This window comes from Pteropus medius, unplaced genomic scaffold (genome assembly GCF_902729225.1).
Source record: "Pteropus medius unplaced genomic scaffold, Ma_sr-lr_union100, whole genome shotgun sequence".
Classification (NCBI taxonomy): domain Eukaryota; kingdom Metazoa; phylum Chordata; class Mammalia; order Chiroptera; family Pteropodidae; genus Pteropus; species Pteropus medius.
In genome coordinates, this window is record NW_024346771.1 from 3377320 (window position 1) to 3401536 (window position 24217).

Consider the following 24217-nt stretch of genomic DNA (forward strand, 5'->3'; position numbering starts at 1 on the left):
CACACAGAGTCCCCAGGCTGAAACTGATGGGGAAGTCCTTCCCCCAAGGCTGAGTAGGCAGCACGAACCTGGGACTAAATCTCCTTCTGTACACTTGTAAGGGCCTGTAAAGACTTAAGTAAGACAAGGTTATGTAGTTCTGTCTTTTTCTCTCAAGTTCCAGGGAGACCAAATCGAGGGAGAATTTCTTGTAGTAGTTTCTTAGTAACTACTAAGGCAGTCTCTTTCCTGGTAGGGAAGTCCTCTACCCATCCTGAAAAGGTGTCTATAAAAACAAGTAAATATTTGTAGCCCCCCCACAGTCGAGATTACCTCAATGAAATCTACTTCCCAGTGGTCCCCCCGGATAAGTTCCTCTTTCCCTATGCCTAGATTCTTCTATCTTCCCCTTCTTTGGATTAACTTGAGCACAAGCTGGGCATCGTGAAGCAACCTCCTCTACAGTTCTTCTCCCTTCTAACAAGTGAAAGTAGAGGTCTAAAGCTTGGAGCATCTTAGTTCGCCCTAGGCGTGTGGTCTGGTATAGTTGGTGGAGGAGAGTCCTTCCAAGGGCCATGAGAGCCCGATTTTTTCAACTGGAGTCGTCCACCACCCCTGTTGGTTCCTAGTGGCTTCCTTATCTTGAAAATATATGTTCTCTTCTGCTGTATAGGTCAGAGACGGAGGCAGTTCTGGGTAAGGGACAATAGTCAGTAGATGTGGTGGGGGCCCCACTGGCCTTGTGGCCGCTGTTCTTTTCTCTGCATTGGCTCGTCGGTTTCCCTCAGCCTCTTTTTGATGCCCTTTACAAAGAACAATAGCAAGAGCCTTAGACATCTATATGGCTTCAAGTGAGGCTAAGATCTCCCCCTTGTTCTTGATGTCCTTCCCAGCTGAAATCAGAAGCCCTCTTTCCTTGTAGATGGCTCTGTGTACATGTGCAGTGGCAAAGGCGTATCGGCTGTCAGTGTATATTGTGACTGCCTTATCCTTTCCCCATCTTAGTGCCTCAGTGAGAGCGATGAGTTCTGCCTTTTGATCAGAAGTCCTATGGGGAAGAGCTTGTGACCAGATGGTGCAAGTTAGAGTTACGACCACTGACCCAGCATACCTTCTTCCTTCCTGCATGAAGCCGTTCCCGTCCGTGAGAAGAACTTCATCAGCCTCAGGCAGAGGAGAGTCTGTGAGGTCTGGCTGCAAGGAATACACAGCATCAGTGAAATCTATGCAGTCATGAACGGGGGTCTCGGGGTCTAGGCCTGGCAACGGATTGGTTGGGTTGATGACAGTAGCTTTGGATTTTAGCCATACTTTTGGGGCCATCCAGTGCCTCCCTGTTGTTGAACACCTTCTGGGCTATCTCAACAAGTTGGGACAGGTTCATACCTGCAAAATCTTCTAATTTTTTGCAATTTACACCAGATATCAGGGGCTGCCTGAGTAGCAAAGGCTATATTAATTGGCTGCTGGTTCTCAGGGGCCTCACGATCAGTGGGGTTGTATACCCAGTACGCTTCATTCAAGAAACACTCCAGGGGATTCCCGAGGTCCCTGTATAACTTCAGTTAGTTTAGAAAGGTTAGTTGGCTGATGAGCGGCCATCCTAATTCCCTCAATTAGGATCTGGTGGTACCGATCTAATGCTGTTCTCCCTGCCTGAGAATTGTGTCCCCGGTCTGGGCAGATGGAGGGAAATTCCTCCTCAATCTGTTCCCATGCTTCCTCAACTCTCCTCCCTCCTGCAGCTATCTTTTGTGTTTCAGTCCCAATGCGTCCACGTTCTTCTGCGGCGAAGCGGGTAATTGAAAGATGTTGGCAATCGTCCCAGGTGGGGCAAATCTGAAAGACACTTTCTAAGATTCCCATTAATGTCTGGAGTTTCTCAGAGAAAGGTGGATTCTGTGCCTTCCAGTTGTACAGGTCACTAGTCGAGAAAGGCACGTAAACCATAAAGGGCCTGTCTGTGTGATGCCCCTGGGGTGGTGCTTCTCTCAAGGGGAGGATGGCCAGGGTGGTGGTATCAGCTGGTGCCCCGCCTGAAGCGGGAGCAGGAGGCCCATAGGGGTTTACCTGCTGGTGTCCGAGGAGGTGAGGCGGTGCTATTTGGCTTCTGTTGTCCTGGATTATAGGGTGGGGGAAGGTCACTGTCCTCTGGTGGAGATTGGAGGATTGAGAGACTGAGTTGTCTTGTAGATTCAGTTGCCATATGTTTCAGGGTGCCCACAACTAAGACTTGTGCCTCTAGAGAAAGGGCACACCAGCGGAACCAAGGAGGGGGTTTCTGAACAAGGTTTAACCATTGATCAATGTAAGGAAATTGATTGGGATGTCCCGGGTCTCCCGTGACAATCTTCCAAACATTCCTCACTAAATCCCTGTCAAAGGAATCCCCTGGAGGCCAGTTAACATCAAAAGACGGCCACTCAACTTCACACAATGTTCTTAGTCTGTCTGGAGAAAACTTTATGCCATAGTCAGCTCCCTCTACAAATCCTTCTTTGAAATGTGGCAGGAGACACCCCAAGGGTCTTCTGTGAACTCGGGGCCTCCCCCCATCACTTGCGTGGAAAACACAAGACACTCAGACGAGGACAATTACAACCTAGACAAGACCAAAGACAATAGACAGAATCTGATAACAGGGCACAGGAGATCTCGCTGGGGCCTCCAAATGTTGTAGCCGCTAGCCCCCGATAGACACACAGACCACCAGAAATCAGCGGGTTATAGGAAACACACTCTTTATTCAGTCAGCTGGGTCTGCCAGGGGTACGCAGACCCCAAATCAAGCAACCTTGAAATGTAGAGATACAGGGTTTTTAATCCCTAAACTCCATTCTTCATCCTGTTTGAACACACAAGTCTATTTTTATTCTTTTTACTAACTGTCAACCCACAGGTTGATTGTGCAAGCAGGGGGTACAGAAGCAGAAAGCTTATTGTTAGAGTGTTATGTTCCCATGGGCCAAACAGTAATTTTCTAGCCAGCACATTGCTATTAATAAATGTAGGAGAAATGAAGAAAAAGCAAAAGCATTAGACAAACATCAGTTTTCTTGCAATTTCTTAAGAATCATTGGGTAAAAGTTGGGAGAGTTATAGTATATGAGCATAGTAGCAAAGTACAGTAGTCCTCACTTATCCCTGGGGAATACATTGCAAGACCCTAGTGGATGTGTGAAGCCATAGATAGTATCAAACCTTTTATGTTAGGTTTTTTTTTTTTCCCTATACATATATACCTATGATAAAGTCTAATTTATAAGTTAGGCACAATAACATTAACAATAACTAACAACTTTATTAATAGCCAACACGAAACAATCTGAATGACTAGCAATGTGAATGGATATAAAAATTGTAGTATATTCATAAAATTGAATAGTATTTAGCAATTGAAAGAAATAATTGATTCATGTAGCCACATAGATGAATTTTTTTTCCCCTCTTTAATTTTCTCCTATACTTCCACCCCTGATCTATGGATGTTGCCCTTTACCCTTAAGAACTGGATCTCTGAAGGCAGAGCATCTCCTTCCACATGCTCGAGGCTTGTCACTGGGACCTGGCGCCCCAGGGGTATTAACCAGGGCTCCACCTGGGGCGTGAATCTGCACGTAAAGCAGACATGCTAACCACTACACTATGGAGCCATCCCCCACATAGATGAATTTTAAATGTGTTATTCTGAGTGAGGGAAGCTAGACACAAAAGACTATGTACTGCATCGTTATGTTTTATATAATCCTGAACAAGACAAAGTGATAGTGATATACAGTAGATTGTGGTTATAAGAGAGATGGGGAGGGAGGGCAGAGAAAAACAGACTAATTACAAATTGCTGTGAAGAATTTTGGAATATATTCATACTCTGTATCTTGATTAGGATGGTAGTCAAAACTAGATGTGTTTCTCAAAACTTATTAAATTTATTCTTAAAATGGATAAAATTTATTCTTAAAATAGATGAAATTTATTGTAACTTTTACCCCAAAACACAGATTTTTTTTAAATGACTGTCTATTCCACTGATACAAATGATGCCAAGTAAATCTGACAAAAGAAAAAATTTTAAAAGAAATCAACAAGGAGTCCATTTAAATTGATTATTCAAATCTTTAGGTTTCTTAGAGTTTTAATTGTCCATGTATTTACTGGGGAGAAAATTTCATCTGCATTCTCAAGCAGACACGCTGCGTAGTATTTTTCTGAGAATGTCCTAACCACTCATGACAATATTAGTATAGCCATATTAGTATTAGTCTTATTCTCCCATAGAAAAGTGATAAAATGATACTTTTAAAAATGAAAGCTGAAATACAGAACTGAAAAAATATTGGGTGGTTATTTGGTGTAATGTCAATTTTTTAAGCAGAAAACTGAGGTTCAGAAATGTTAAGGAGTGGGCCAATGGCATCCATAGATATCAATAGAACTGTCAGTGAAACCCATCTTTACTAAATCAATAATCTACTAGCTGTATTTCAACTTTTACTGATTTTATAAACAACTATGTGATAAAAGTTTATATAAAAGAAGACTCAGAACCTTAGATTCTGCAAGTGACAATTTAAATAAGAAAGCTATGGGAAGGGTATAACAAGAAATGTATGCCTCCATGAATAAAACTTGACATTTAGCCTTCAATTTGTGTTTAAAAAGATTTTATGCTCACTGACAGGAAGGCAGAATATAGCCTATTAGCTTAAAATTATACTATTCAGAAAGATGGTCATAAATATTTCCTAACACATGAAGGGCTATATATAATATTTCCTTTATAAACATATATATTTGAAATTTTTACTTTTATAACTATTTTCATCTAAATTATATAAATACACTGATAGATATAAAAGTTGATCTCTCATGGAACTCTTTCCACTATTCATAATGTTGGCATAGTTTTCTTTTTTTGTGAGCTTGGTGGTGCAGAAAATTAAACTATAGTGGAAGACATTACAATCACTAATAAGTGGGCTTATTTATCTTCTGAACTCTCAAATGAACTTGAACATAAACGCTAGTCTATACGAAGGCCATACGATCTAATATTTATAAAGTTTCTCTCTTGCAAGGATCCTTTTGTGTCTATTAAGCATGTTGTGTTTCCTAAGCTGGTACCATTTATGGAAAGATTTTTCTCCTGTGTGCTTTCTCCACTGGATATGAATACCTAACCTCTAGATAAAACCAATAGCACACTTCTCAGATTGATGTTTCTTTTTTGTTTTTTTTGTTTTTTTTTTTTCACTTTGTAGATATACTCTTGATAAATAAGTCAGATCTTGGAGAGAAACATTTCTTATTCAGAAGTCGATTATAGAGAATTTCTCTTACCTGATTTGTTTGATGAATGATCAGTTGTATTTTCATTAGGGAAATTCATAAGATGTGGAGTTACAGGTTTGCTATTTCATAAATGCTTATATTTAGCTTGATCTAATAGATGAAATAGCAAACTAAATTTTCTCTATATACCCTTCTTAAGGAGGTTTATTCTCGCAATGACCTTGTGTCAGTGTCACTCTTGACTGTAAAATGTCATTTGCTTTCAAGGTAATTCTAATTTATTTATCAAGTCATCTTACTTAAGGTCCTGATGAGACATCACTTCAAGGAGTCTCCAGGTCCAATCTTCGTGTTCTTTAAAGAATAATTCCATATTATTCATTTGTAAAATTACTCCCGCCTTGTTTTTAAACTCTGATAATTCTCCTTGAAAAAATCACTGTGCATTATCCAATTTTCTCACATTTGTAATCCACTCTTATGAAGATATTAGGGAAAAAAATACTCAGTAGTTTTAATATACAGTGGTAATTTTTAAAAATTTCTCATAAAAATGCAAGTCTTGTTCTGTGCAGGGATTTTTGTTAAGTTAATGTTTATACTTTTCTGAATATTGAATGAATATTACTTACATGTTTTGGATAAATATTAAAGTGAAAGAAAACTTCTTATATTTTATAGAACGAGTTTGTTTTATTTTCCTAAGTACTATGTCATTAAACTTTCAAGTTGTAAAAAGAGGAGCTACATGGATTAGATTACATTCACAGGCTACATTTTAACATAATCCATGATCATCATTACAATTCTTTCAGCAACTTACAATTTAGAGTCTTCTAAGAAGATAACAAGAAATTATCAAAGTATCCCAAATAAGAAAGAAAAGCAGCTGTTGTACTTAAAAGAGTAAAGGATACCTCTTTATCTCAGAGGTAAAATGTTGCTGCTTTCTAAGAGGAAGTATAATATTTGCGGTCTTTACCTATGGAAATAATAAATTTAACCTATGAAGAGCAACTTATTATAGCTTCCTATCCTTAATTATATGGTGGCAGGAAAAATTCAATGAGTTACTTTTCGGTGCATTCTCACTAGTGTCTTCTGATTGCCCTACATGACACTGGTTTAACACAGAGTGATATAGAAACCAAAAGAAAAAATAATAATAATAATTAAGCTTTTGATTTTCTTGAGATCAAGGACCATGAGTAGTTTTTCACTATTTATGTTTTATATTAAGTGTTTTATATTCATTTAATCCATGTAAAATTTATTGACAATTTAAGTTATTCTAACTTACATGTGGTTGAGAAAATATAGGTCAGAAAAGATGGATGATTCGAGGGTATGCTTGATAAGAACTACTCTTAACATAAGATATAAAAATAAACATAATTACTCTTAGTCTATACATATTGAGATGTAATTATTTCAATCTTATTTTTCAATATTTACTAAAAGTAGAATAAAGATAATTGTGCTATTCCCATTTATGGGCATGACAAAATGATTCCAGGACCATAAATAGTACATAACAATTAAAGAAATAAAATTGAAAAAAAGACAATATCAGCACTCTTGGCAGAAGGTATGATTATATACATCTTATAATATATAAATTTAAGAGATATGATTGAGAAAGTATTAGAAATTTAAAAATAATTGGTATTTGCATTTAAATGTCATATCAAAATATAAAAATTAGCAGTTTTTTTACAAACCAACAAAGAAACAAATATAATTTGCCATGGAGTAGAAATATATTCAACGTAACAACAGAACTATTAAATGGTTATCAATTGACCTATTAAAATGTATAAAATCTTTATCAAAAAGTAAATATGTAAATGTAATATAAAATATATAAAGATGTAATAAAATGGAGATTTATGTTCACAAATAGATTGAATAAATGTTATAAAGATGTCCATTTTTTTTCTCAAAATAATAAAATTTGATACATCATAATCAAAATCTCAAGAAAATTAGTCTTGAAATTCCTAATATTAATAGCAAAAAATAAAGCAACAAGAATATTCAAATTATGATGGAACAGAAAAGAAGATTTGGGCCACATAACTATAAACAAAATCTAATGTAACTAATTAAGTAAGATGGTGTCAAATATTATTAATTAATTATGGAACCAAATGAAAAGTTCAGAAAGAGAAACAAACATATCTGGGAATGAATTTATAAACCAAGGTAGCATTTAAAATCAGTTGAGAAATAGCAGACCGTTCAATAAAGATTTTTGTAGAATTTGGCTATCTGTTTAGAAATTAAAAGAAAAAAGTAATCTCAGATTACTATTGAATATCATTTACACATTAATAATAAATATCTACCCAGACTAGAGACCTGTATGTGAAAAGCAAGCTAAAAAATTACTTTAAAAAATAGGATTCTATGTTTATGAACTTTGATTCTGAAGGTTTTCCTTGAAAATCTCGTACACACATACACATGAACACACAAATATCAAAAATGAGAATATCCATAAACTTTTCTAAAAATGTATTTAAAATTAATTTTTGACAAAATAAAATATAAAGACAGTTGAAAGACAAAAAAAGAAGGAAATCCTCAACCAATATAGCAGCAAAAAATTACTATTCTGAATATATAAGAAATTTCTTCAGACTAAAGAAAACAGATTTTAAAAATACAAAACAAATAAAGATACAAAAACAATATTAAGAAAAGGAGATAAAAATTGGAAAAAACTTACAAAAAGAACACAACTAAAGTAGCAATACGGATATTAAAAATTAACAATTATAAGGCCATGTATCACCCATTAGATTGATGAATGATCCTAAAGTGAATAATACCAAATGTTTGCCAGTATATGGCAAATGTACTGGTAGAGAAAGTGCAGACTGGTACAGCTAAGACTTCCTAGAGGAATTTGATTGACTCTGTTAAATTTAGAAATAAACATTCTTTATATCTCAGCAATCCTTCCTCTTTTTTTTTTATTTTCTAATCCAGAGACACACTCATATATCTGGATTATTTACATTATTAGTCTCTTAAGCATTTAGAAGTACAATCTTTATTGAATTTTTGTATTAGTGAAAAATTTGAAACAAACTAAATGCCTAGCTGCAGGGCCATATTAGTAAACATATTAGTAAACATATGAAATAACATGGTATATTTTGAAAGAATGATATAGGTCCATGTATATAGTAAACATAATGAAATAATATGGAATATTTTGAAAGAATGATATAGGTCCATGTATATTAACAATAAAGTTCTTCAAAAGACATTGGTAAGTGAAAAAGCCAATAGTATAAGCATACATAGAGTATGATAATATTTATGTATTTAAAAATATTACATATTTTTCTACATTTTAAAACATAGTTCTGGACTATAATATATACCAACCTATTAACAATAGTTATGTCTGCCTAGGCAGTGCAAAGAAAGAGAATTACGGAGGGGAGACCAAATGAAATTCTAGCTTCTTTGTAATGTTTAAAAACTCTTATTATAAAAACTTTTAGGTTTGAATAAAATTGATGAAAACCTAATTGTTAATATCTTCTTTATACTGCCCCCAAAAATGTAAAATAGAGAACAAGTAGCATCATAGGGAACAACTTCAGCATTATCAGGAGATACAGAACATCACAATTTTCAAATTACTTGTAAATATAGAACAAAATAAAATTTAATATACGGTACATCCCTTTGCTTGTTCTTTATTGCAAACTTGAGAGTGAAGAGAGCAAAGGAGAGTTTTCAAAAACTCAGTAAAATACAGCAGAGAGAAAGGACATATAGAAAGCACAAACAAAACCACCAGAACATGAAATGGCAGACTACTGAATGTAGATTAAGATTTATAGTTCATAGAAGTGGCTAAAGGAAAGGAGCATGAGAGTGTGCAAGACTAGAAATGGTAGTCTGGGAAAGAATGAGATATAGAGGTGAATAATAATAATAATAATAATAGTGCTTCTTAAAGATGAGGCAAAAAAGGTAAAGAAACCAATAAGAAGGGGAAATTAAAGATCCTACAGAAATAAAAAAGAAATCAGATACACTAACCTTTTTATCTCTTTCCACTACCTACAATACTCTCTATAAAGAAGAGCCCTGATCTGATAGAAATGAGCACTCCCAAACCAGAAACCCTGACTTCAAAATGAATAGTACCCCCCCCCAAAAAGCAGACTATATCCATTACCAATACTAACAAAAAGCAGAAAATATAAATAAATGCCTTTTTATTAATAAAAAAGATCTGGGCAAAATGTCATCAGTGAAGCTGAAGGTAACTATAACACCATATTCCACAATGAAATAATTATCTTAGATAAAATTTTGAGAATATTAAAATATTTAAGAATTTGAGAATATTAAAAAAAGAACTTTAAATCAGAAATATAAAGGTAAAGAAAAGAAATGGGCAAAAACCAGGAATAACCGAAACAAAAATTGACTGTACTTAGAAAAATAATATAAGAAAAAGGCAAAGTCACATAAGAAATGAAGATTCAATTACAGAGTTTCTCAGGGATGGTGGATTCAAATTAAAACTTAATAAAGGCCTTGGAGGAACAGGAAATCAACCAAGAAAATGAAAATGAGGTAAAGAAAGAAACAAAACAATCCCAAGAAAAGGTGTTGAAAGGGAGGATGAACAGACGAGGTTGAACATATGCAAAATGATGACTATAAAGAAGAAAGTCAAAACAATATAATAGAAATAATACTGAAAAGATAATTCGAGAAAAATTTTCAAGAAAAAAAGACAATATGAATCTCCACTTTGAAAGATCCTACTGATTACAAGGGAAATTGACCAAGAACCAATCACTCTAAGATATATTCAAGTGAAATTATAAGCTTTACTTTAAAAGGCAAAGAAAAAAATCCACAGAGCCTTAGGCAAAGTGATAAAATAGATTGCAAATGCAAAAATTCAGAATGATATCAAATTTCTTTTTAAAAAACATGCAATGAAAGGCAATATAAAGCAAAATATTTAAGAAACTTCAGGAAATAAAGTAAAAAAACAAAAAACAAAAAAAACCTTTAAGAAAGTACAGACTAAGCTGTTCTTCAAGTTTCAAGGGCAGAAGAAAACAGCTTTGAATGTGCCAGAACTCAGAAAACACCTTATAAATCTGTCCAAGGAATCTACTATAGGGTGAGCTTCAACCAACCAAAAGGGTTTCTACAAATGGTGTTAATACAAAAGTAATTGCTGAAAGAGAAAGTCGAACCTATCTAAAACTAAAAGATATTAGAGGGGGAAAAATAAGAAAGACAACAAATAGCTAAAGAAATACAGTGTCCACGTAAAAAACATCCAAACCTGCAGAGAATTTTATTTAGTTTATTTTAGCCAGACTGATGACAATTGCCAGGAAACAAAATCTCAATAGATTAAGAAAATGTTCCTGAGAATAGCAGCTTTGCAGCTTATTTTATACATTAGAATCAAAGGAGGAGACATAAGGAGGATTCATCTGTGGTAGATAAAAGAGTCGGGAGAAAGCAAAGCAGAGAAAACTCTGGGACTAGACAAAAAGTATAATGGAGGGACGTATAGTTCTTTTACACTGGTGGATACAGGAGAGTTAATAATGAACATTTACAGCATATAGAGATGATATGCAGGGGACAAGATAACCATGAGGGGTTCTGTAGCCTGTGACTTATGCTCTGAAGGGTAGAGAAAAAAGGATTATTCTGACATTCCAAGGGTATGTTATTTCAGATACAAAAAGACAATAAACAGGCTCACTTAAGGTAAAGATTGACCTTCCTCAAGAAACCTACAGGCCCAGGACATGACTATCCACTATGACCTGCTTTTGGTTAGAAATTTTAATGCTCAGACCATCTTATGTGGTTACTTTTGGTCTCTTAGTTTATAGGGCCCACCATGCTGGCCTCCCATGAGCTTATCAGGTTAGTATGTGTTTGTTGTTTTTTTTCATCCACGACAATAAATATAAAATAATACAAACAGTATTTAGAACATAAGGTAATGCGACAGAATTAAGACCAAACATAAAAATCATATCAAGAAATAGGAATGGATTTAACTTGCCTATTTAAAGAAAAAGATTTTAAAATTGCTTCCTAAATCAAAATGTAACACTATCCTATATATGAGACACACTTAAAATACAATGATTTAAATTAGGCAGAAAATGACAAAATGCATAAATATTTACCAGATGGAAAAAAAAAAAAAAAACACAGAGCTTGCACACATGATACTGTTACCAAAGGGGGCGATCTAAATTCATCATTGCCCCAGTGGTGCTGGGGGGCCTCAGTCCTTTCCACTGATGCAGTAAAGAATTATGGATCCGCGAAGTTTAGGAAAAGTAAGATTTATTGAAGTACGTTTTAAGGGAGAAAGGGGCTACACCAGAGAGGGCTGTAACCTCATAGAGGTGGAGAGGTCTGTCTTATATTTGGGCCTTGATGGGAGTTTACAAAGGTGGTGCTAGTGATTAATGTGTGAGGTCATTTTGATTGACAGTTGGCTATTATATAACTTATTGTCAACTGTGCATGTACTTTCCCAGAAGTCAGACTGTTATAATTAGATTCATGTACTGGGCATACGTATGACATTATAATGATGGTATGATGAGGCTGAGATGAAGGTCAGAGTACTCCTTACTGTGCAACCATTTATGGCTGGTCTAAACTGGTTTCTATGCTATAGGCATTTATTTTCTTATACTCCAGGATGTAGGGGTATTGTTATTTGAAAAATGATATTTTTTCTGGGAGGTCCTAGAGGTGGCCTTTTGGGTTAGGTCATCAGTGTTGTTATTTCTATGGTTGCAGAGCTGGGCCTTTGCTCCTGTCGCTCATCACTACCTAACTACCTAACAATAAATACCAAGGTAGACTTCAAGCCAAAAAGCATTTAATGAGACAAGAAAGATATCACATAGCTTTCAGTCTAATGAGGGACACAGGATAGGAAACAGTTATATTGTATTATGATTCTGTGCTGTGATAGGCCAACACTTTCTCAGATCTTGTGGATTCCATTTATTTAATATTTCCCTAATTTATCCCATTATTTTCCATCTTTACTACCTGTTTTTAATAATTGATTACAATCATCTCTTGCATAGATGACTCGGATATTTCCTTAGTGAAATTTTTTGACTCATGGACTATATGTGTTCAATACATTTCTCATAGTTCAGTGTCAGTGATATTTCTGAAATGAGTGTCTTATATTCCTTCCTTGTTTAAAATATTTCAGTGGCCACCCCATTGACATTTGAGTCAAGAACGATTTGTTTAACATGAGTTATAAGACCCATGGGATATTTCTTCTGCTGTCCTCTCTCCTCGCTCTCACTTTATTTCCTTACATGCAATCCACAGTCCAGTTTTAGATTAATTTATGCTCCTTTGTAGTCAGCTATTTGGCACTTGAGTTTCTCTGATGGAAACACACTCCTATACTCAGTTTCCCTAACTTCTTATTAACTTACGTTTTCTCTGGCCTCAGGCTTTTTATGAATTGGTGAGGAGAATGATTTTTGTTGTTTTTACTGCATTTTTAAGCCAGGCAGGATACCAGGACTGCACACAACCTAAATGCTGCATGGATTTATGCTTTGAAATAAAAAGGGCTATGAATTAATCATGTTTGTGCCTCTAAATAAAAGGTGCTATGATTAGTAAGAGACATTAGGTTCATTGTCTAAATTTATATTTTCCTTTCTGTTGTTTTTATTTCACTTATGGCCAAATGAGAGAACTAAACTGTGTGGATTAAATTGTGGGATTCATGTAACTGGTCCATGGCTAACCATCTGCCATCTACCATATGGATCTCAGCTGTCTCTGAATGTATTAATCATATAAGCTCTACTCTTGGGTTTAGATTTCAGAGAACTAGATTATGACTACCACTTATAGAGTTAAAAAAAAAAAAAACCTGAAAAAAAGAACAGGGCTCCTAATTATAAAGGAAACATACTATCTCATTGAATGCAATAAAGAAAAAACAAATTTCTGAAGTTATTGCAAAGTAAAGATGATGAAAGGAATTTGAAACATATGTGCTTGGTAGACTCTCTTGCCATAATTCGATTTTCACATTAAATCAAAGAATAATTGAGTTTACTTTAAAGACATGCTTCTTTAATTTTACCTTCCCAATAGGAGAAGTGTGAAATAGTGTGGGTATAAAAGAATTATTAAGGAAAACAAGCATGTTAAACTGGAAGAAGAGAGAGAATTCCTTAGGATAATGTTTGAGATCTTAGAGAATAGTTAGGCCAATATGAAAGAGAAAAAGAAATAAAATTGAGTCTAGCTGCTTTAAAAAATTTTTTTTAAAAAGATGTTTTAGGTATTACTAGAGCCAAGAGAGTAATTATTACCCAAAGAAAGATGAAATAAGTCAAGGTAAAGTGATTCTTCCAGAAGGATCCCAGATCCAATAAAGTTTTGGAGCCAAATTGTTAATACATAGAGTCAGTAATAACAGCAAATGATGAACAAGCCCTTGACAACTGAGAGAAATTTACATCAAAGATGAACAGATTTAAGAGGCAAAAAAATAAGAACATCAAAAAAAGTATTAAAATATTATTAGGAGAGTTTCACATAACACAATTTTTATAGTTGGAGATGCCAGTATTGCCTATGCCCTGAGGGAATAAACAACACAAAGATGAAAAATAAAATTTTTTAAATTAATAGTAATTACAAAATTTTTCAGTTATACTTTATATATATATCACATATTGACTTCAAGAGTAAAACATAGTGATTAGACATCTGTATAATTCACAATGAGAACACTGCAATAAATCTAGATTTACTTTCTCTCCTTACAAAAGAGAAATATTAAACTAATTAGGCTTATTTTAGTAGATTCAAATTACATGGGAACATTTGTCAAATAAAAAAATAATTATGCTATATTTGCATGCATAATTTTATATTACTAATTTATATGCTAGAGATTACAATCTCTAAAATTCTGCATTGTCCCGATTTAATATTTTTTGGTATTTTTTAATAATAATTTATTTTTCAGTATAGTTGGCATATAATACTATATTAGTTTTGAGTGTACATGTAGTGATTAGACATCTATATAACTCACAAAGTGATTACTCTAATAAATCTAGTGCCCCTCTGACACCATACATAGTTATTATAATATTATTGACTATATTCTTTATGCTATATTTTCTGTCTCCATGACTATTTTTTAAGTACCAATTTGTACTTCTTAATCTCTTTGCCTTTATTCATTGACTGCCCCAATTCCCCTTCTTATCTAATAACCCTCAAAATGTTCTCTGTATCTATGAGTTTGTTCCTTTGTTTGTTTTGTTCTTCAGATACTACATATACATGTAATCATATGTCATTTGTCTTTCTCTATCTGACTTACTTGACTTAGCATACTACCCTCTATGTCCATCATGAAATATCTTTTTTCATCCCCTTACTTTTAGACCGTGTGTGTCTTTTAATCTAAAGTAAATCTCTTGTAGGCAGCCTATGTAAGGATCTTGTTTTCTGATCCATTCAGCCACCCTAACTTTTGATTGAAGCATTTAATGCTTTTTCATTTTAAGTACTCATTGATAGATATGTAGTTATTGCCATTATTTATTTAGACTTTTGATATATATATATTTTCTTCTTAAAGAAGTTTTTCCAATATTTCCTGTAATACTGGGTTGGTGATGATTAACTCCTTTAGCTTTTTCTTATCTGGGAAGGTGTTTATCTGTCCTTTGATTCTAAATGATAGCTTTACTGGGTAAAGTAATCTTGGTTGTAGGTCCTGGGTTTTCATCATTTTGAATATTTTGTGCCACACCCTCTGGCCTGCAAAGTTTCTGTTGAGAAATAGGCTGACTGTCTTACGCATGTTCCCTTGTATATAACTAATTGCTTTTCTCTTGCTGCTTTTAAGATTCTCTCTGTTTTTAACCTTTGGCATTTTAATTAAGATGTCTCTTGATCTGAGCCTCTTTAGGTTTATCTCATTTAAGACTCTCTGAACTTCTTGGGGTGGTATGTCTATTTTCCTCATCAGTTTAGGGAAGTTTTCCATTATTATTTCTTCAAAATGTTTTCAATTCCTTGCTCTCTTCCTTCTTCTTCTGGTAGGCCTGTGATGAGAATGTCATCATGTTTGATATTGTCCCAGAGGTTTCTTAAACTATCTTCATTTTGAGGGGATTCTTTTTTCTTGTTGCTGTTGTGATTAGGTGTCTTCTGCTACCTCATCCTTTATGTCACTGACTCAATCCTTCGTTTCATCAATTCTGTTGATTCCCTCTAATGTAGTCTTCATCTCAAATATTGTATTCTTCATTTCTGACTGGCTCATTTGGCTCATTTTTATGTTTTCTATCTCTATTTTTTTTTCTTTTTGTTAAAATTCTCATTAAGTTCTCTTCACCTAAGTTCCTTGAGCATCCTTATAACTAGTGTTTTGAACTCTGCATCTGGTATATTTTTTGTCTCTATTTTGATCAATTCTTTTTCCAAAGCTTTGTTTTATTCTTTCATGTAGGACATGCTACTTTGTCTCCCCATTTTGGCTGCCTCCCTGTATCTATTTCTATGTATTAAGTAAGGCTCCTAAGTTTCTCGATCTTAGTAGAGTGGACTTATATAGTGGTGTGCTGCGGGAGCCCCTTGGCACAGACCTTAATAATAGAAGTAGGCAGGGGAAGAGGTGAATGTGATGTGATACGAAAATGACTGAAATCACTATTGATGGATTTGAAGCTGGAAGAAGGGATCATAAACCAAGAAATGGAAGGGGTCCAGCTATAGCTTATGCACCTCCAGAGCCACCTAGTAAGAGTCATCAAACAAGCCACATACGGTTGCCACCCGTGCTGGGCTTATGGGTGCTTCAAGGGACCAAGTCAGAAACCAAGGCCAGCTGCCAGTGGTGCAGGACTTGGAGTTGCTTAGCAAGAGATATAAGGCATGCCAAGGGCTGATACTACTTCTTTGAGTTTTGTGAGTCCTTGAGAGATTTTATGAAAATTCTCAGCAGAAGCTTACACAGCCTATTCGTATGGAATAAGTCACCCAAAGCAGTTTGGATGGGCCCACTAGTTGGGAAAGGCAGAGTCTTGGGAAATTCTCTAGGCAGAATGACCTGTTTTAACCAGGTTGATGGCACCTGTGTCTGCAGCCTGGGAGGGGGAGGGCTCAATAAAGGAAAAATGGCCTGCATTTATGTCCTGGAGAAAGCTGCTATTATAGTATTTGCCCTGAAGCCCAACAGCTCAGCACCTCCCCATTTGTCCCTGGTGTCTCTTGAGCAGCTGTCCAGTGTGGGAGCTCACAGTGAGCAAGTCTATCAGTGAATAAATCTAAGCATGGACCCTTTAAGAGGAAAGTCTTCATTTCCTGCAGCTTTCTATCTCCCTCATCTGCAACCTCCATTGGTTTTCACAGCCAGAGGTTGGAAGGACTTCTCTTCCCAGCACCGGAACCATGGACTGGGAAGCCCAGTGTGTATCTGGGACCCCTTGCTACTCATGTGGGGGAGGTGGCTCTGTATCCAAGACAGCCCCCTCCGCCCGCCCCGATTCTCAATCACCACACGCAGTTGTGGGATCAGGCCATTTCTTATCTTTGTCCTTCCTATTGTTTTGAGGAGACCTAGTTATAGGGCCTCTGTTTAGCCAGACCTCTGGCCACTCCACATACTGTTTGCTCTACAGTTTTGTTATAATTGTGGTGTGATTGCTAGAGGAGGTGTGTAGAGTCTTTGCTTTCTATGTCATCTTGAAAACTCAACTCTATTTTCTAAAAGTAGAATTTTAAGAGAAGTACTATGTGCTGAATACAGAGTATGAGATATACTGAAATGGAGCTTGGCAGGACCATAATACATGAAACAGTTTCTTGGATTGGTTGTTAGCTTAATTGGAAAATACCTGTTGTGTGCTACTGTCCAACTGGGAAGTAAAAATAGAGATTATTTTTGAATAGTAGTTATGTTTTGCCCACTTGAAATTGACTGAATGAATATTTCTTACTCAGAGTGAACTCAAAAGGAAAAAATCTAGAAGATATGTCAGAAAATAAATGTCTGAGCCTGAAAGTAAAAACAACGTTAAAGGAGAGAAGGAAGATCTACCACTAAACCCTAGATACACAGAAGCACAAATATCAACTCAATAATCAAGTTACAGAAAGGAATACATCAGAGGAAAATAGCCTAGTTACATATCTCACAATTAAAGAAGATATAAGAAGGATTAGCCTATTTCCAAATTAATATGGTTGAATAACTGTCTCTTTCCCCAAAACATAGCAATGATACATAAACTATAAAAGAAGAAAACAAAAAGAGATATCCAAAAATAACATGATTATTTGTATTAGTTTCTATTGCTGTTGTAACAAATTACCACTACTTTATCACTTAAATTAATATAACTTTATTTTCTTACTTTCCATATACTAAAAGCACATCACAACTTTCATTGGCCTAAAACCAATGTGTCAAGAATGTCATGTTTCTTTCTGGAAGTTCTAAAAGAAAACCTGTTTCCTTACTTATTCCAGCCTTCTCAAACCTGTCTGAATTTCTTAGTTCATGACCCCTTCTTCCAGCTTCAAACCCATCAACAATGGTTTCAGTCATTTTCACCTCTTCCCCTGCCTACTTCCACTGTTAAGGACCCTGCGATACCTTGGGCTCACTCATAATGTTTAGAATAATTTCTCTATTGTAAGGTCAGCTGGTTGGTAACCTTAATAATATCTACAACCTTAATTCCCTTTTGCCATATATTATATTCATTAACAGTTTCCAGGGATTAGGAGGTAAATTTCTTTGGTAAGCTGTTATTTTGGCTACTGTCTTTGTCAGTTCTGCTGCCAAAACAAAATACCTTAAAATGTTTGTGGCTTAAACCACAAACATTTATTTCTCACATTTCTGGAGGCTGGAAGTCTGAGATCAGGTGTGCCAGTATGATCAGGTTTTTGGTGAGGGCTCTCTTGTTGGTTTACAAACATACAATCCTGAAAATGTCTTCGATAAAATTTGTGATTAAATTTTATGTATTAATATTTTCCCTCATATTGAATATTTTGCATATTGTTTAGAAAGTCCTTTCTTACCCTTAGATCAGGAGGATATGCTTCCATACTTTTTTCAAAAAAGTGTTCCTTTTTCATATTTAGCTTTTGATTTCACTTTAGTAAAAAAAAAAATAAAAAGACAGAATAACCTAAAAACAGTGGTGAAATCTCAAAAAAGCAGTACACAAATATTATTATCCAAATAGCCAATAATTATATGGCATGGTGCTTAACCTCATTATTAATCACAGAAATGCAAACTAAAATGTCAATGAAATACCTCTAATGACACATCGATTGGCTGAAGTTTTAAAAATTTAACAGTTCTATATATTAATGATGATGGAAAGCATGAGAAATTTTGACACTGATAGAGGGAGTGTGTAAGTCTGGTGCACATGTACCAGAGTGTAACTGCTATACACATTTAGAAAAACAGGTATTGTTTGATACATTGAAGATATCCATATTCCAAGTCCACTAGAAGGAATACATCCTAGAGAAACTTTTCACATGTGTACAATAGCTCATGGCACCACTTTTCATAATAGTATAAACTAGAAATATCCCAAAAATATACTTAAAGCAGAGTGGAGATATATATGTATATAAAATAATGTTTTTACATAATAGGATATGACAATATATAAAATACAAGCAAAGTAACAAAACACAACAACAAAATTTAGCTAATGTTATATGCAACTACATGATTATGTCTCACAGTATATTACGAAGACAAAGAAGCCAGATACCAAATAATCCATTTATTACAAGCCCAATTATACACATTTCTAGAACAGGTAAAACTAAATACGATAATAAATAGTAAAATATAAACAAAAATGAAGATGTTATAAAAATTAGATAGTACTTAGCTGCAGTAGGGGAGAAAAGGGTCTGTGATGGTTGGAGGAAAACAGGAGTAGGCTTCTGAGGTGATAGTAACTTTCTTTTCTTGATGGAAGCTGCAGTTATTTATAGATATCTTTGAACAAATAAATATATTTTTACTATTCTGTATGTACAATAGATCTCAAAGTAAAAAGTGAGGCCTTACACAAAATATAATTTTGTTTAAATATTAAAACACATTACTTTCACAGTACAACCATTTCAGAAAGCAATTGTCAATATCTAGGTGTCACTATCATATTCACTTTGTCCAGCAGAGTAGAAAACAGTAATGCTGGATAATTGCTCCTTCTTTACAGTCTTAGTGTGTATCATGGTCCCCAGGACTAGGCATGAAAGGACCAATTTTAGCAATTTCATTTAATGATATCCCAAGCACCACAGTATTGTGGTATTCAGTATTATTGGTATTAAAGCTGGTATTCATCTACACCTGTCTGATTGTGGTGCACTATTTTGGCTCTGAACTAGGAAGGGAAAAGTGATAACCTATCTCTACCTCCTCAGCACCAATAAAAGTAGTATATACGGGATTTTTTTTATCTGTCTCCTTTACTCTCCAGACTTATTTCATGTTTTTCTTTCCTTCCAGATATCTTTCTTCCTGCCATCTAGTCATGGAGATGACCTGAACTTCTCTTAAACCACTTAGCTCCATATTTCATTTCCTTGCTACAACTTGATTCTTCTGCCTGAAATATTTTTCCCCATACTCGAAGACTAGCAGGAAAAAGCCTGCTCATATTATCAACATTCAGATGAAGTACTAACTCATTTTTTAGAGCTTTCTTCTGAACTCTCTTTACACGTTTTTCCTATGAAAAACTACTCTTTTTTGCTTTGTTTTGTTTTTTTTTTCCACATAGTTTACTATGAAAGAAACAAAACCACTTTATTACATCTGGTTCATTTTTACATTATTGTTTTTCTCAACTTAACATTGAACTTCTGAACTGCAGAGATAAATGTATGTTTTTAATTCCACAGAGAGTAGAGTTTCTAGCACATGAATTGAATAACTATGTTGAATGAATTAAAGACTGAAATAAAAAGATATCATCTAAAGCAGAGAATCTATCTTTTGGCCAAGAATCAGATTTAGTATCTAATGATTGAGGTCAGATCATAGAGGAAGAGATTGCCTGATAGTTTGATTTCTGACCTTTAACAGCAGAAAGGAAAAGGCAATGTTGGCAGTCGAGTTCACATTTCTTCTTCCCTAGAGTGCAACAGAAAACAAACAAACAAAAAACATTGCTGTTAACTAAGAAGAACTTAATTTGATTTTCTAGGAAATCTTTTTAAGTGATATAAGTGAATGTTTGGAATAATGGCAGGAGTATAACTAGCACATACAGTATCTTGGTGTGAATTAGAAGGTGGTATTCAGGAGAAAGTGGTTCTCTCTAGATAGATAAATAACAAAAAGTTGTCACTTCTTCCAGATTGACTCAAAAACACACTAGGTGTGTGGTTTAATAAGTAGAACACGGGTAGAATTTCGGCTTCCCATTCTCTCTTCTGTTGAGTGGTCATGAGCAAGGCAGACTTAGATAAAGATTTCATCTCTTAAATGAACTTGGTCATGGAAAAATGCTAGGATGTTATTCCTGCATTTGGATTCCTTTGATGTCTCCTGATTGCTTAGAGTGATTGCCATCTACTTAGCTTGTCAAAAGATGCCTGCATAGACTCTGCTTACTTTCTCACTCTGACCTTTGGACGATTCCAAAAGGTTTACATAATTGTAGTTCCCAGGAACCCTATGCTCTCACGTCTCCATGCCTTTCCCACTGCTGCCCCTCTGTCTGGGAAATACACAACCTCTTCTTAAGCTAGATATTTCCAGTTCAGCCTTTGAGTCTCTGCTAAGTTTCCATACCTTGAGAGAAGCTTTCTCTGTCCAATCTATATAGATCAGGTACTCTTCACATAATTGCCAGGGGGGAACTCATTTGCTTTTATCTTAGCATTTATCAAACTGTGCTGTAACTACTTGTTTTCTTTGGATAGTCTCCTTTTAGTATTCTGCCAATATCTCCAAACTCGTTGCGTTAGTTTCCTAGGATTACTTTAACAAAGTACCAAAAATTCGGTGGCTTGAAACACTGGAAATTTATTGTCTCACATTTCTAGAGGTTACAAGTCCAAAATCAAGGTATTGGCTTTTGCAGGCTCTCTGTGAAGGCTTTAAGAAAGAATATTTTGCTTCTTTTAGCTTCTAGTGTTTGCCAATAATCTTTGGCATTTCTTGGCTTGTATCACTTCAGTCATATGGTCATCTCCATATGACTGAAGTTTGTGTCTTCACATTGTCTTTCCTCTGTACATGTCTGTTTCTGTGTCCAGATTTCTACTTTTTATAAAGACACAAGTCATATTGGATTAGATCTAATGACCTCATTTTAACCTGATTACCTCTGTAAAGACTTTACTTCTAAATAAGACTACATTCTGTAGTACTGAGTGTTAAGACTTCAACATATATTATGGGTACACAATTTAACCTATAATATTCCCCAAATTTAATATTGTTTCTCTACCTTAATGAGATTGATAAAAAGTAAATCTCATTGTTTCTCAAAATAATAGTAAGGTTGCGCTTAGCTTGTTTGCATTAGCTCTTTTCTCTGTTAAAGAAACTCACCTACTGTGTCCCCACCTAATTCATATCTTTGGATTTTTTTGTTTTTAATTTTTATTTATTTTTGCCTCCCCACAAGAGAGCATGAATTTCCTCTTTTTTCACTAATGTATCTCAGTGTTTTCAGAGCCCCTAACACAGAATACATAATTAATATCTGATGAATGAATAAATAAAGGTCTATTTTCAAGTCTTTGTAAACAGTTTATATTCCTTCCTTATACTTGTTAAATTGATTTTTCTTTTTATTTGTTAATTTCTCTTTTTACTTTTTAAAAACTAATCATATATGTGACGTAAATATTTTCTCCAGTCTTTCTCTTGTCTTATAACTGCTTTGATAGTAGGTTTGGGATTTTTTTGGTCATATAAAATATCTTCTAAGTTGATACAATAAAATTATTGGAATTTTAATTTATCAGTTTGACTTATTTTGAATCTTTATGTCAAAATTATGTACTTTCTTCTTTATATTTTTTATTATTTATATAAATTGCACAGTCTTCATCTTTGTATCACAGTTCTCAGTGCACAGTAGGCCTTTAAGGATAATTGATGAATGAATAACTGAATGGAAGTACAGAGACAAGACATTAGCAAAGCCAAAAAACCTGCTGCCTGCCATGATCAAGGTGTTCTCTGACCTGAGTGATAGACATATAAACCAAAGTAACCAGGAAAAGACTGAGACAGTCAGCCTGGCAGATGAGGAAATATCCTGCAGATGAAAAAACACAATTCTGGACACAAGAAAAGCTGTAAGCCAGATGAACAGCAGAGTGGTGATTTTGGTTATTCTATTCAGCTGGGAGTAGAATTCTATCATGACTTGGGTTACACATTTGTATCCATCCTTAGGAATGATATTGTGATGCTACATCACGATATCAAAATTCTGAAAGAACCAGAGTGCAAAGAAATATAACAGTGAGATACCCTGACATAAAACTTGGGCAAACATAGCAATGATTTTATTAGTGTGAGAGTAGGTGCATGGAATTCAGCAAAACTGCACATGTGAGATGGAGAGCGGCAGCACTAAGTACAGGTCCCAGACGTGGGGGCAGGAAGGGGGTGTCAAGGAACTACTGGAACATCTGTGAAAAAATCTGGAAAGTGCCCTCAGAATCTCAATCAAATTGAAAATTATTATGAAGAAAATAGAAAACAAGGTGCCACAATATTCAAAGAGGTTGAATTTTAGGCAAACAGGTTCACTGGTAGTGAATCAATCTTTAGCAAACTAATTTTTAGGGCAACTATCCTGTCCATAATTATAAAATCAGCAATTCTCTTTCTGGTCTTCACATTCTGTGGTTTAAAAACATGAGAAACAGCTAAAATTCAAGGAAGTTAACACCTAGGAAAATATAGATAGTAGATAAACAGAAAAATTAAAGTTATCTTGCTTGCTGATCATGAATTCTGAAAGTATGTAGCCTTCAATTAAACCTGCTCTATACTGTGTTCCTCCAGAGGATAGGATTCAATTTCTGAGCAACAAATCTGTTGCAGCCAAAACATTTTTTCAATGAGAGGAAGGAGGAAAATAACTTTAAAGACATTACATTCTTTCAGAGTCACATTTGTAATTAAATTGAGCAATTTCAGCCCACTGTTTTTTAAAAAAGACGATATAATGCAAAAATTATGCATAGAGCAAATAATAAAGGACGTAACTGGAGAGATTAAAAGTTAAACAAACCTGCAGAAATCACAGCATGACAATAAATTCCAGATGGCTGCAAAATCCCCAGAGTCCTTGAAGAGCTTTGAAAGGGCAGGTTGCATGTCATCCAACAGATTTCCATCCCTGTAAGCCTATCAGGGAATAAAGAAATGTTCCTGAAAATACACAATTTCAAAGAACGGTTTTTTTGAACTTGGTGTGGGGACTGGGCTTAGTTCAGGACCTAGCCACCCAGGGAAGCCCATGGACAAGGTGTCAGAGTGGTTTTAACAAGACTTCTCCCCTCTGCCCTCAATGCTATTCACTTATTTTATACATGTATTCACAAAGACAGTTCTGAAATTGGGCCTTGCATTTTCTTCATTTTTTAATAGAGGTTACAGGAAAAGTGAGGTTGGAGACTTCGTGTGAGACCGATGACACTGTTGAATGGGGGACCCTAGGATTTGTGGGAGAATCTGCTTCTAGAAACATTTAACTTCTGCCTTTATGGAAAATAATATTTTTTTAGAATGAAATAGTTGAAAAGCATGAAGTCTTTAGAGGAAGACATACTGGATTTTGAATATTGGATCTGCCACTTTACTGGTTCAATG